Source organism: Triticum urartu, chromosome 7A, assembly GCF_056163025.1.
Source record: "Triticum urartu cultivar PI428250 chromosome 7A, HENAU_Tu73, whole genome shotgun sequence".
In the NCBI taxonomy this organism is placed as follows: Eukaryota; Viridiplantae; Streptophyta; class Magnoliopsida; order Poales; family Poaceae; genus Triticum; species Triticum urartu.
Window position 1 is genome coordinate 15,764,462 of NC_141879.1, and position 11,731 is coordinate 15,776,192.

Genomic DNA, 11,731 nt, shown 5'->3' on the forward strand with positions numbered 1-11,731 from the left:
TCCACTCCTTTATATACGGGTGCAGGGGGGCACCCCATGGACACACAAGTTGATCTTCGTGATCGTTCCTTAGCCGTGTGCGGTGCCCCCCTCCACCATATTCCACCTCGGTCATATTGTAGCAGTGCTTAGGCGAAGCCCTGCGACGGTTGAACATCAAGATCGTCACCACGCCGTCGTGCTGACGGAACTCCTCCCCGAAGCTTTGCTGGATCAGAGCCCGGGGAGCGTCATCGAGCTGAGCGTGTGCCAAGAACTCGGAGGTGCCGGAGTAATGGTGCTTGGATCGGTTAGACCGGGAAGACGTACGACTACTTCCTCTATGTTGCGTCAACGCTTCCGCTTCAGTCTACGAGGGTACGTAGACAACACTCTCCCCTCTCGTTGCTATGCATCACCATGATCTTGCGTGTGCGTAGGAAATTTTTTGAAATTACTACGTTCCCCAATAGTGGCATCCGAGCCTAGGTTTTATGGTTTGATGTTATATGCACAAGTAGAACACAAGTGAGTTGTGGGCGATATAAGTCATACTGCCTACCGGCATGTCATACTTTGGTTCGGCGGTATTGTTGGATGAAGCGGCCCAGAACGACATTACGCGTACGCTTACGCGAGACCGGTTCTCCCGACATGCTTTGCACATAGGTGGCTTGCGGGTGACAGTTTCTCCAACTTTAGCTGAACCGAGTGTGGCTACGCCCGGTCCTTGCGAAGGTTAAAACGGCATCAACTTGACAAACTATCGTTGTGGTTTTGATGCGTAGGTAAGATCGGTTCTTACTTAAGCCCGTAGCAGCCACGTAAAACTTGCAACAAACAAAGTAGAGGACGTCTAACTTGTTTTTGCAGGGCATGTTGTGATGTGATATGGTCAAAACGTGATGAGATATAAGTTGTTGTATGAGATGATCATGTTTTGTTGAAGTTATCGGCAACTGAAAAAAGCCTTATGGTTGTCTCTTTATTGCATAAGATGCAAGCGCCAAATAATTGCTTTACTTTATCGCTATGCGATAGCAATAGTTGCAAGAGCAATAGTTGGCGAGACGACCATGTGACGACATATTGATATAGATCAAGATGATGGAGATCATGGTGTCATGCCGGTGACGATGGAAATCATGACGATGCTTTGGAGATGGAGATCAAAGGCACAAGATGATGATGGCCATATCATGTCACATATTTTGATTGCATGTGATGTTTATCTTTTATGCATCTTATCTTGCTTTGATTGACGGTAGCATTATAAGATGATTCCTCACTAAATTTCAAGATAAAAGTGTTCTCCCTGAGTATGCACCGTTGCCAAAGTTCGTCGTGCCCAGACACCATGTGATGATCGGGTGTGATAAGCTCTACGTCCATCTACAACGGGTGCAAGCCAGTTTTGCACACGCAGAATACTCAGGTTAAACTTGACGAGCCTAGCATATGCAGATATGGCCTCGGAACACTTATACCGAAAGGTCGAGCGTGAATCATATAGTAGATATGATCAACATAGTGATGTTCACCATTGAAAGCAACTCCATTTCACGTGATGATCGGTTATGGTTTAGTTGATTTGGATCACGTGATCACTTAGAGGATTAGAGGGATGTCTATCTAAGTGGGAGTTCTTAAGTAATATGATTAATTGAACTTTAGTTTATCATGAACTTAGTCCTGGTAGTATTAGCATATCTATGTTGTAGATCAATAGCTCGCGTTGTTGCTTTCATATGTTTATTTTGATATGTTCCTAGAGAAAATTGTGTTGAAAGATGTTAGTAGCAATGATGCGGATTGGATCCGTGATCTGAGGTTTATCCTCATTGCTGCACAGAAGAATTATGTCCTTGATGCACCGCTAGGTGACAGACCTATTACAGGAGCAGATGCAGACGTTATGAACGTTTGGCTAGCTCAATATGATGACTACTTGATAGTTTAAGTGCACCATGCTTAAAGGCTTAGAATCGGGACTTCAAAGACGTTTTGAACATCATGGACCATATGAGATGTTCCAGGAGTTGAAGTTAATATTTCAAGCAAATACCCGAGTTGAGAGATATGAAGTCTCCAACAAGTTCTATAGCTAAAAGATGGAGGGGAATCGCTCAACTAGTGAGCATGTGCTCAGATTGTTTGGGTACTACAATCGCTTGAATCAAGTGGGAGTTAATCTTCCAGATAAGATAGTGATTGACAGAATTCTCTAGTCACCATCACCAAGTTAGTAGAACATCATGATGAACTATAATATGCAAGGGATAACGGAAACAACTCCCAAGCTCTTCGTGATGCTGAAATCAACGAAGGTAGAAATCAAGAAAAACATCAAGTGTTGATGGTTGAAAAGACCACTAGTTTCAAAAAAAGGGCAGAGGGAAGAAGGGGAACTTCAAAAACAGCAAGCAAGTTGCTGCTCAAGTGAAGAGGCCCAAGTCTGGTCCTAGACCTGAGACTAAGTGCTTCTACTGCAAAGGGACTGGTCACTGGAAGCGGAACTACCCCAAGTGATTGGCGGATAAGAAGGATGGCAAAGTGAACATAAGTATATTTGATATACATGTTATTAATGTGTACATTACTAGTGTTTATAGCAAACCCTCAGTATTTGATACTAGTTCAGTTGCTAAGATTAGTAACTCGAAACGGGAGTTGCAGAATAAACAGAGACTAGTTAAGGGTGAAGCGACGATGTGTGTTGGAAGTGGTTCCAAGATTGATATGATCATCATCGCACACTCCCTATAATTTCAGGATTAGTGTTGAACCTAAATAAGTGTTATTTGGTGTTTGCGTTGAGCATGAATATGATTTGATCATGTTTATTGTAATACGGTTATTCATTTAAGTAAGAGAATAAATTGTTGTTCTGTTTATATGAATAAAATCTTATATGGTTACACACCCAATGAAAATAGTTCGTTGGATCTCGATCGTAGTGATACACATAATCATAATATTGAAACCAAAAGATGCAAAGTTAATAATGATAGTGCAACTTATTTGTAGCACTGCCGTTTAAGTCATATTGGTGTAAAGCGCATGAAGACACTCCATGCTGATGGGCTTTTGGAATCACTTGATTATGAATCAATTGATGCTTGCGAACCATGCCTTATGGGCAAGATGACTAAAACGCCGTTCTCCGGGACAATGAAGCAAGCAACAGATTTATTGGAAATCATACATACTGATGTATGTGGTCCGATGAATATTAAGGCTTGCAGCAGGTATCATTATTTTCTGACCTTCACAGATGATTTGAGCAGATATGAGTATATCTACTTGATGAAACATAAGTCTGAAACATTTGAACAGTTCAAAGAATTTCAGAGTGAAGTGGAAAATCATCGTGACAAGAAAATAAAAGTTTCTACGATATGATCGCAGAGGTAAAATATTTGAGTTACGAGTTTGGCCTTCAATTAAAACAATGTGAAATAGTTTCACTACTCACGCCACCTTGAACACCATAGTGTAATGGTGTGTCCGAACATCATAACCGTACTTTATTGGATATAATACGATCTATGATGTCTCTTACCGATCTACCACTATCGTTTTGGGGTTATGAATTAGGGACAGCTGCATTCACGTTAAATAGGGCACCATCTAAATCCGTTGAGACGACACCGTATGAACTATGGTTTGGCAAGAAACCTAAGCTGTCGTTTCTTAAAGTTTGAGGTTGCAATGCTTATGTGAAAAAGTTTCAACCTGATAAGCTCAAACCCAAATCGGAGAAGTGCGTCTTCATAGGATAACCAAAAGAAAATGTTGGGTACACCTTCTATCACAGATCCAAAGGCAAGACATTCGTTGGTAAGAATGGATCCTTTCTAGAGAAGGAGTTTCTCTCGAGAGAAGTGAGTGGGAGGAAAGTAGAACTTGATGAGGTAACTGTACCTGCTCCCTTATTGGAAAGTAGTTCATCACAAAAATCTGTTCTTGTCACTACTAAACCAATTAGTGAGGAAGCTAATGATGATGATCATGTAACTTCATATCAAGTTACTACCGAATCTCGTAGGTAAACCAGAGTGAGATCCGCACCAGAGTGGTACGGTAATCCTGTTCTGGAAGTCATGTTACTAGACCATGACAAACTTGAGAACTATGAGGAAGCGATGATGAGCCCAGATTCCGCAAAATGGTTTGAAGCCATGAAATCTGAGATATGATCCATGTATGAGAACAAAGTATGGACTTTGATGGATTTGCCCGATGATCGGCAAGCCATAGAAAATAAATGGATCTTCAAGAGGAAGATAGACACTGATAGTAGTGTTACTATCTACAAAGCTAGACTTGTCAAAAAAGGTTTTTGACAAAGTTCAAGGTGTTGATTACAATGAAATTTTCTCACTCGTATCTATGCTTAAGTCTATCCGAATCATGTTAGCAATTGCCGCATTTTATGAAATCTGGCAAATGGATAAACAAAACTGCATTCCTTAATGGATCTATTAAAGAAGAGTTGTATGTGATGCAACAAGATGGTTTTGTCAATCCTAAAGGTGCTAACAAAATATGCAAGCTCCAGCGATCCATTTATGGACTGGTGCAAGCATCTCGGAGTTGGAATATACGCTTTGATAAGTTGATCAAAGCATATAGTTTTATACAGACTTGCGGTGAAGTCTGTATTTACAAGAAAGTGAGTGGGAGCACTACAGCATTTCTGATAAGTATATGTGAATGACATATTGTTGATCGGAAATAATGTAGAATTATTCTGCAAAGCATAAAGGAGTGTTTGAAAGGAGTTTTTTCAAAGAAAGACCTCGAAGAAGCTGCTTACATATTGAGCATCAAGATCTATAGAGATAGATCAAGACGCTTGATAAGTTTTTTCAATGAGTACATACCTTGACAAGATTTTGAAGTAGTTCAAAATGGAACAGTCAAAGAAAGAGTTCTTGTCTGTGTCATAAGGTGTGAAATTGAGTAAGACTCAAAGCCCGACCACAACAGAAGATAGAAAGAGAATGAAAGTCATTCCCTATGCCTCAGCCATAGGTTCTATAAAGTATGTCATGCTGTGTACCAGATCTATTGTATACCCTACACTGATTGGCATGGGAGTACAATAGTGATCTAGGAGTAGATCACTGGACAGCGGTCAAAATTATCCTTAGTGGAATAAGGATATGTTTCTCAATTATGGAGGTGAAAAAAAGGTTCGCCGTAAAGGGTTACGTCGATGCAAGTTTTGACACTGATCTGGATGACTCTAAGTCTCGATCTAGATACATATTGAAAGTGGGAGCAGTTAGCTAGAGTAGCTCCGTGCAGAGCATTGTAGACATAGAAAATTGCAAAATACATAATGGATGTGAATGTGAAAGACCGTTGACTAAGATTCTCTCACAAGCAAAACATGATCACACCTTAGTACTCTTTGGGTGTTAATCACATAGCGATGTGAACTAGATTACCAAATCTAGTAAACCCTTTGGGTGTTGGTCACATGGCGATGTGAACTATGGGTGTTAATCACATGATGATGTGAACTATCGATGTTAATCACATGGTGATGTGATCTAGATTATTGACTCTAGTGCAAGTGGGAGACTGAAGGAAATATGCCCTAGAGGCAATAATAAAGTTATTATTTATTTCCTTATATCATGATAAATGTTTATTATTCATGCTAGAATTATATTAACCGGAAACATAATACATGTTTGAATACATAGACAAATAGAGTGTCACTAGTATGCCTCTACTTGACTAGCTCGTTAATCAAAGATGGTTATGTTTCCTAACCATGGACAAAGAGTTGTTATTTGATTAACGGGATCACATCATTAGTTGAATGATCTGATTGACATGACCCATTCCATTAGCTTAGCACCTGATCGTTTAGTATGTTGCTATTGCTTTCTTCATGACTTATACATGTTCCTATGACTATGAGATTATGCAACTCCCGTTTGCCGAAGGAACACTTTGTGTGCTACCAAACGTCACAACATAACTGAGTGATTATAAAGGAGCTCTACAGGTGTCTCCAAAGGTACATGTTGGGTTGGCGTATTTCGACATTAGGATTTGTCACTCCGAATGTCGGAGAGGTATCTCTGGGCCCTCTCGGTAATGCACATCACATAAGCCTTGCAAGCATTGCAACTAATGAGTTAGTTGTAATTTGATGTATTACGGAACGAGTAAAGAGACTTGCCGGTAACGAGATTGAACTAGGTATTGAGATACCGACGATCGAATCTCGGGCAAGTAACATACCGATGACAAAGGGAACAACGTATGTTGTTATGCGGTCTGACCGATAAAGATCTTCGTAGAATATGTAGGAGCCAATATGAGCATCCAGGTTCCGCTATTGGTTATTGACCGGAGACGTGTCTCGGTCATGTCTACATTGTTCTCGAACCGTAGGGTCCGCACGCTTAAGGTTTCGATGAAAATTATATTATGAGTTTATGAGTTTTGATGTACCGAAGGAGTTCGGAGTCCCGGATGAGATCGGGGACATGACGAGGAGTCTCGAAATGGTCGAGACGTAAAGATCGATATATTGGACGACTATATTCGGACATCGGAAAGGTTCCGAGTGGTTCGGGTATTTTTCGGAGTACCGGAGAGTTACGGGAATTCGCTGGGAGAAGTATTGGGCCTTATTGGGCCATACGGGGAAGAGAGAGGGGCTGCCTAGGGCAGGCCGCGCCCCCCCCCCCCAAGGCCTAGTCCGAATTGGACTAGGGGGAGGGGCTGCGCCCCCTCCTTCCTTCCCTTCTCCCTTCCCCTTCCTTGTCTCCTACTCCTACTACATGGAAGGACTCCTAGTTGGACTAGGAAAGGGGGAATCCTACTCCCGGTGGGAGTAGGACTCCCCTAGGGCGCGCCATAGAGAGGGCCGGCCCTCCCCTCCTCCACTCCTTTATATACGGGTGCAGGGGGGCACCCCATGGACACACAAGTTGATCTTCGTGATCGTTCCTTAGCCGTGTGCGGTGCCCCCCTCCACCATATTCCACCTCGGTCATATTGTAGCAGTGCTTAGGCGAAGCCCTGCGATGGTTGAACATCAAGATCGTCACCACGCCGTCGTGCTGACGGAACTCCTCCCCGAAGCTTTGCTGGATCGGAGCCCGGGGAGCGTCATCGAGCTGAACGTGTGCCAAGAACTCGGAGGTGCCGGAGTAACGGTGCTTGGATCGGTTGGACCGGGAAGACGTACAACTACTTCCTCTACGTTGCGTCAACGCTTCCGCTTCGGTCTATGAGGGTACGTAGACAACACTCTCCCCTCTCGTTGCTATGCATCACCATGATCTTGCGTGTGCGTAGGAATTTTTTTGAAATTACTACGTTCCCCAACAAATGTTATACAGGGTGGGATATTGTATGGCCAAGGGCATCTCTCCTAACCACGTATTCTCCCAAAATCTTGTTGACATCCCATTGCCAACTAGGAATTTGACCCTACGGAAGAACAGATCCTTCGTTCTCATAAGCCCTTTCCAGAATGGCGAGTCGGTTGGTCTCATGGTAACCTGAGCGAGTGTTTTCGACTGTAGATACTTATTACGCAAAATCTGTGCCCACATGCCCTCCGGCACCGTCTCTAACCTGTAGAGCCATTTGCTCATAAGGCACTTGTTCTTGATTTCTAAATTCTCAATACCGAGACCGCCTTGGTCTTTTGGTCGGCAAAGGATATCCCATCGCGTGAGACGGTATTTCCTCTTGGCCTCATCGGACTGCCAGAAGAACCGAGATCTGAAGAAATCAAGTCGTTTCCGTACCCCTTTCGGAATTTCGAAGAACGATAGTAGGAACGTCGGCATACTAGTCAGTACCGAGTTTATCAGCACTAGCCGACCTCCATAAGACATAAACTTGCCCTTCCAGCAGCTAAGATTTTTTTTCTATTCAATCTTCGATACATTTCCATTCTTTATTGGATAACTTACGGTGGTGAATCGGTATGCCCAAATAACTAAATGGTAAAGAATCCAATTCACATCCAAAGGATTGTCTATACGTGTCTTGTTCGTCTTTGGCCCTCCCAAAGCAGAACAACTCACTCTTGTAAAAGTTTATCTTTAAACCCGACAATTGTTCGAAGAGATATAAGATAAGTTTCATATTACACGCATTAGCAATGTCATGTTCCATAAAGAGGATAGTGTCGTCAACATATTGTAGGATGGATACTCCTCCCTCAACTAGATGAGGAACTAACCTCTCCACTTGACCATGCTGCTTGGCCCTTCCAATAAGAATGGCCAACATATCGGCCACTATATTAAACAAGAGAGGATACATGGAATCTCCTTGTCTCAAACCCTTATGTGTCTGAAAATAATGACCGATATCATCGTTAACCTTGATTCCAACACTACCCTTTTGGACATGGAAACCCATTTGATTCCGCCAGGCCTCGCTAAATTCTTTCATGCGCATTGCCTACTGGAGGAAAAGCCACTTAACTTTATCATACGACTTTTCAAAATCCATTTTAAAGATAACCCATCTAGCTTCTTCGAATGAAGCCTTATTATATCTTACCGTCACTATAGACTATTCTAGCCAAATATTTATATATTATTCCTTTTACAAATGCAGGCAAAACAATGCGATAAACACGCAGTGTATACTAAATTATTGTCCCAGCTTCACGCAATCCCGAACACCCTGGGGTGCTCGTTTGGAGATCCCAGAAGACGCAAAATCTGGAATTCGCTTTTATCACGAGGATGTGCCATCGCCAAGTGCCATACCTGTTGGGTTCGATAGATGGCTGGAGAAGTCTCGATACATCACGATCCCCGCTCCCCTCGTCCCGGCTGGTCCAACCCTAGCCGCCGCATCCTCGCCGGTCAACATCGTCCGGCAACCCCGACGAAGGTATCCTCCTCGAGCCGCCCTTCTTCGTCCCACTCGCGACTCCTTCATTCCGCCCCAACTTTACAGCAGCCGGCACCCCCGCCGTCGCCGCTCCAGAAGCTCAAGGTGAGCTCGTGCAGATGTGTCCATTCAGTTTATTTTACGTGGAGTTATAGGCCATTTGCTTCAGATTTTTGGATGTCCAGATGCACAATCTTTTACTCCCTTCGTCCCAAAATTCTTGTCTTAGATTTATAAATATAAGACAAGAATTTTGGGACGAAGGGAGTATAAATGACATCAACTTTTCTAAGTGAGAGCATACATATTTACAGACGACAGCTATCATTTGGTTCAGATTTATAGATGAGACCTATCATTTTTATTAGATTTATAAATGAAATAGGCCCTGTACAGATTTATAGATGAAATAGACTCCGTACAGATTTATGAATGGATAGTCCATATACATACCTACAGATTGATAGATTAAATAGATATACTCCGTACAGATTTATAAATAGGATAGACCATATACATACGTACCTACAGATTTATACATGAAATAGATTACGTACAGATTTATAAACGGGATAGTCCATATACATACGTACACATTTATAGATGAAATTGTCTCTGTACAGATTTATAAATGGGATAGTCCATATACATACGTACACATTTATTGATGAAATAATGATATATATAGTAAAACTAGAGTGTTTTTGTTTCAAGTTTGTGAACACGTATTATTCTACTTATGATCCGTTGCAACGCAGGGGCACATTGCTAATAAATGAGAGCATACAGTTATTTTTATGACATGAATCTTTATACATGAGAGCATACAATTTTATTTTTTATTTTTATTTTTGTACTATTACGACTCTATCCAATCAGAGCATCTGTCCTCTTTTCTTTTAGGGAAAAAGTTCAGTGTCCGTCCTTTGTTACCCACCCGTGCTACAAGAAGCGAAGCGTCGCCGCCGCCGTCCCCGTAGCCGTCGTAAACCAAACCGACCAAGGTACCTATCCCGACTCACCTTAGTACACCACCGACAACCTGGTTGATTTCCCCCAGCGAGATCGATGATTTCCTCTCTCTGTTTGCAGATCTGACCTGACACTGTCCCCTGCTTGCGCCCTTCCACTTCCACTCCATGGAGGGGGCGGAGAAGGAGAGGAGCCTCGAGAAGAAGACCAAGTCGGAGCTGGACAGTCATCCTGGGGCGACGGTGGAGGCGGCCAGCCTGTTGACCGACGACCTCATCCTCGAGATCCTCTCCCGCCTCCCCGCCAGATCCCTCCACCGCTTCAAGTGCGTTTCCGTGTCCTGGCGTGACCTCATCGCCAACCCCGCCAACTGCAAGACGCTCCCCCAGACCCTCGCTGGCTTCCTCTACTTCACCACCGACGACAGCGGGCTTCGCCACCACTTTGCCAGCGTCTCCGACGGTGCAGCCCCGTTTGACCCTTGCCTCCCTTACCTGCAGCCTAACAAGTACAAGGACATGGCCCAGGTGGACGCCTGCAATGGCCTCCTTCTCTACCGCGGCAGCAACAAGAAGTTGGCCCATTGGAACTGGAATTGGGCAGAGGACGATTTCCGTTTTGTCGTGTGCAATCCCGTCACTGGGAGGGGGTTGGAGCTGCCTCCTTCACCGCAGTCGCCGGAAAATAGATTTAGCTGTATCGTGGGTCTGGCTTTTGACCCCGCAGTCTCATCCCATTTCTATGTTCTTCACTTCGAGCAGACCTTTCAGGGATCTTAGATCACAGCAGTGAACATCTACTCGTCGCGCACAGGAGCCTGGACTCGCAGGGATAGTGGGATGGTTGAGAATGTGACGCTGTTCTATCTTACTAGATGTGTATTTGTCGGCGGTATCATGTACCTGATGGGCATCCATAAAGGCATCAACCAAGATTATGTGTTGGTGGGGGTGGACATGGATGTGAAAGTGTGGAAGATTATCCGCGTGCCGTACAGTTCAAGAGTTGGCACGTTTGGATCATCGCAGGGTTGCTTACACTTTGCTATAGATTCTTCCATTTATAAGATTGAACTCTGGTACCTCAAGGATTGCGACAGTAAAGAATTGGTCCTGAAGAATACCGCCAGCATCGATAAGCTTACGAGCATGACTATGAAGTGGTACCGTGTGGCTGAGATTCATCCAGATTGCGACACCATTTTCCTGGTTTCATGGGAAGGTGATACCTTGGCAGCGTACGATGTGCAACATCAGAAAGTTGGTTGTATCCTTAATGTTGAGATAAACAATACACAACGGCAGCGGTTTCTATCCTATGTTCCTCTGTTTTCAGAGTCATTAGCAGATGTAGATGGGTAGTAGTGTTCCCTTTAAACCACCCTTGGGCTTCCTCCAAAAATTGGATCTTCTGCCGGCTGAAGTACTTGTTTGTGTACCTCTGAATCTGCTTGAATCATGCTGCCCAATTTGCTGGTGCTTGCACTCCTGTTTGGTTGATCTCCAGTTCAGAGCAATGCCTGGTAAATCAACAGATTAAGCATAATGTCATTTCCGAAGAACATTGTTACCCATGTTCTTGTTTACCTAGCTCTGGCTGTTGTTCTGGACATGTATTAGTTCCATGTGGCTAAATTATAATGTAATCGGTTTTCCATTCCATAACAATCAGTTATTATGCTTATCACAAATCCTATTACAGATTGTGAACCTGGTAGTGTAGTAAAATAATCAGACTGGTTACTGGTGCAATGTCTAATTGAGCTTACTCATTCAGTATTTTGGTAAAGCACTGCCTTTGAGCAGGTTCTTTTTATTTTCAATTGCTGTAGCTAATGAATTCAATAGAGCCTTGGATCTGTTAATCACAGAGAAATTGCATCACTATA

The 11,731-nt window shown here is 43.2% G+C and overlaps 1 pseudogene; it reads left to right on the plus strand.

The window, feature by feature from the left end:
• Window positions 1-10,010: 10,010 nt before the first annotated feature.
• LOC125518119 (F-box protein At2g23160-like) lies at window positions 10,011-11,204 on the plus strand (annotated as a pseudogene).
• The last annotated feature ends 527 nt before the right edge of the window (window positions 11,205-11,731 follow it).